Source organism: Halyomorpha halys, unplaced genomic scaffold (assembly GCF_000696795.3).
Source record: "Halyomorpha halys isolate HHAL.00 unplaced genomic scaffold, Hhal_1.1 Scaffold72.1, whole genome shotgun sequence".
Classification (NCBI taxonomy): domain Eukaryota; kingdom Metazoa; phylum Arthropoda; class Insecta; order Hemiptera; family Pentatomidae; genus Halyomorpha; species Halyomorpha halys.
The window spans coordinates 714,702-718,633 of NW_027109364.1; the positions used below are offsets into that span (position 1 = coordinate 714,702).

The window sequence follows — 3,932 nt, forward strand, 5'->3', positions numbered from 1 at the left end:
AGGCTTATACAACAAGTTGCTGAAAAAATCCGCTAGGGGCTCTTATGCATTTAACGTTTAACATGACTTCAAATAGGGCTGCTCACAATCTTATAGTTATAACATTTAACATGGTAAAACATTTAACATTTAACACAACATCATGAATACCCCTACTATAGCAGCGTCTTAAGTCGAAAATAAAGTATTACGCAAAATATACAGACCGAAAAAGGATGAATTAACGGGAGAATTTAGAAGATTATACAACGCTGAATTAAGGGACCTACACCCGGTAAATATAATTCAAGCTATAGCGGCGTATAAGATGGGCATGTAAGGTTGTAGGTTAGTAACGAGCGGATCCCCAAAATGTTAATAAACAATGAACCAACGGGTAAACGTCTGAAGGGTAGACCGAAACGTAGATGGGAGGATTGCGTTAAAACAGATTTAGAGGAATTGGGTATGCAGAGAGCGTTTGGTGGTATCGGCATTGAACCTTCGTGTTCGTTTGGCCTTTATTATTATTATCAAATTCAAGATTTTTAAAGGACTATAAATATTTTAATCCTATTTAATAATTACCAATACTTAATTCCATTCTCTGAGCTTGTATAATCACATTCGACTTCTTAAAAAAAAAACATAGTTTAGTTATTTGTTTCAAAGAAGAATTTATAACAGTCCATACAAAATTCAGCAATGAGCAATGAATCAAAGAAAAGTTTAAAGTACTTCATATGTTCAAACTTCTGCCCCATCCACCAGATAGTCCAGACTTCGCACCATAATACTTGTTTAATTAATACCACCATTAATACACCATAATCCACCATTAATACACCATAATCCACCATTAATACTTGTTTCGATCCCTGCCCTAAAGAAATTTGATAATTTTGTGTTAAGTTGAAATTGCGGTCCAAGAGTTCTTTGACAACCACCCCAAATAATGGTATCAGCGTTGGCACTAATAAGTTTTTAATGTTATTTGTGTTAATGTGTTGACTTGTTTATCCAATCAAGTATTTCTTTTAACCAACCTTTTATTATATTTTACTTTAAATCTGTGTATTAGTTTTGCTTTTGTAAAATGTATTTATTTGTTTGTTTTCCTGTAAACTTATGTACTGCTGTGACTAGTATTTCTCTTAGTACAAGATTCGGTAATAAAAAATGGCGCATGTTTCAAAACCTTAAAAAAACACTAATTTTTCATTCGGACCTCTATATCTTAAAAACTACCAATAACACTATAAAATCTAAGAGAACATTATTTAAAGAAGAGTAAATTTGCTGAAATATTAGCCCTAAAAGAGCTATTTACGTCCAATAGTTCTCGAGATATAGCTTTTTAAAAAGCAAAAGTTCTTAAAACTCTACTCAATGATTACTAGTTAGTTAATTTATTTTGAGAAATCTATATCTCAGGAACTATGTGACGTACAGATGTCTATTAGCACTCTGATTAAAGCTAGTTTAATGGACTATAAAAAAGTTTATTACGTTTACCTTTGTAGGTATAGCAGTTTTCATGATATTTGCTAAAATAAATTGGTTTATAGTTGTTCGGACAATAAGTTTGATTTATGAAAAACTTTATTTCAGAAACCATTGGACGTACAGATGTCTGTCAGCGCTCAAATTAAAGCTAGTTAAATTGACTACAAAATAGTTAATTATGTTTATCTTTGTAGGAGTGGTAGTTTTTATGATATTTGACAAAATGTTAATTTCTAGTTGTTCGTATAAAATGTTGGATTTTTAAAAAAAATATCTCTAGGTCCATAAGAGGCACATATGTCTGCCAACACTCAAAATAAAGGAAATTTAATTTACTATAAAGTAGTTTATGACACTTATCTTCGCAGAGGTAGTAGTGTTTATGATATTCACATATGAATATGAATTTGGCAAATGAAAATTTGGCCGAACAACTATAAATCAATTTGTTTTAGCAAATTTCATGTAAACTATTACTCCTACGGAGACAAACATCATAAACTACTTTATAGTTCATTAAACTAGCTTTAATGTGAGTGCTAATAGACATCTGCATGTCAAATGGTTTTTGAGATATAAATTTTTCAAAATAAATTCACTAACTACTCGTCTTTCAGTACGTTCAGTACAACATTTTTATGAAATGTTACTTTTTAAAAAGCTATATCTCGAAAACTATTTAACGTAAATAACTCTATTAGGGCTTAAAATTTAGCAAATTTACTCTTCTTTAAATGACGTTCTCTTAGGTTTTCTTGTGTTGTTCCTACATTTTAAGATATAGAGCTCCGAATGAAAAATTAGTTTTTTTTTATCGCTTTGAAACAGCCTCCATTTTTTATTCCCCCTACCTATACTTGGCAGACTCATCAATTTTGACTATTAATTATACCTAGTTTTCATTGAAGTATTCAAAAATTGGAGTGAGATACTGAATTTTTTCTCCTTTTGGGCTCTTGTAGTATCTGGTCTGATCTCACATCGCTGTCTAATAGTGAATTTGTTTAGCGGGTTACTGGGGAGGATCTGATAGGGAGAATTCCGTAGAGTGAATTTATCGATCAAATGAAATGAAAATTGTGAAATAGAAGGGGAAAGGAAAAAGGAATAAATTGAAATATTTGTATTTAGTGTGTAGACTGGAATTGATTGTAAAAGAAAACTTTGAGGGGGGGGAGGGGGGGGGGAAAGTTTTCTTTCTATTTTATTACATCATGTTAAAATATGTAATTTATATATGTCCGATCAGGAATGGATTAGTATGCTGTGTAATGTAGCAACCCGATGTATTTGGACAGCATGGAAAGCATTTCTCTTTCTCTACTTAATTTATTGTTATGTCTATTTCCAATTTTGTTTGTTATTATTTGCTTTTTCTTTTTCTCTCAATTAAGGTCTTGCTTTTAAGTCCTGATGAAGGATTGAAATTTAGGTCGAAACGTCAGCACCATTTGTGTATCATTACTGACGGCACCTCCTATCTTCTTACACGAACAGTTTCATTGTCTGAATTGTGAAACACTGACAACTTCTATGCTGTCCTTGTTTTTACAGACATTTATTTGAAGATTTTGGATTATGTTTTAGAAATTTTTAAAATTATATCTGTTTAACTTTAACATTAATTTTTTTATGAATGGAATATGGTCCGGGTGCGGTAAAAAAAAACTCAAATAGTAAATAATTATACTATTTTATTGAGCCGACGTTTCGCCCCACGTTGCAGGGGTTCGTCAGGGCTAAAAAAAATACAAACACTATAGTTACAAAAAAGAAAAAAGATAAGTGGAAAATAATAGGGGTATAAAATGAAAAGTAAGATATAATAAGGTAAAATTAAAGGTAGTAAATAGTTAATGAAAAGGGTAATAGTAACAGATAGATAACAGAAGAAATATTAAAGAAAGTACAAATAAAGAGATGAAAAAAGAAAAATACAAATCAAATGATGAGACAGAATGTATACCTGTTTTGACGGCAGTCAAAGAGAGTGACGGTTTGTATTGGGAGGAGTGGGGATGGCAGTTACGCCACAATAACGAAAATAATTTGTAAAGTAAACATAGTAAAAAAGTATTTAAATTAGGTGAGCAATAAATAGTAATATACATAATAGAGGGAGAAGAGATATTAATAAAATAAAAAATAAAATAATAATTTTTTTTTAAAAAACAGATAGAAAAACAAAGGAAAAATAAAGTATAAAATAATGGGATACAATGTGTGTAAGTGATTAAGAAAAAAAATATACCAAATGAGTGGGGACACAGACAAGTATAGAATATAATAGAATGAGGAGAAGATGGTTGGGGGTGCGGTCAATGAAACAAAAATAAGTATGACTAACTTATTTTAATGTGCCGACGTTTCGGCTAGAGTTTCTAGCCTTCTTCAGGGCTAAAAACAAAACAAGATAACAACCAAAACAAAACAAAACAAGTTGTTAT

The 3,932-nt window shown here is 30.8% G+C and overlaps 1 protein-coding gene across 2 annotated transcripts in view; it reads left to right on the plus strand.

The window, feature by feature from the left end:
• The window catches only part of Myo61F (Myosin 61F), a 234,738-nt gene that overhangs the window by 65,608 nt on the left and 165,198 nt on the right, over positions 1–3,932 (plus strand). The window lies entirely within an intron of this gene.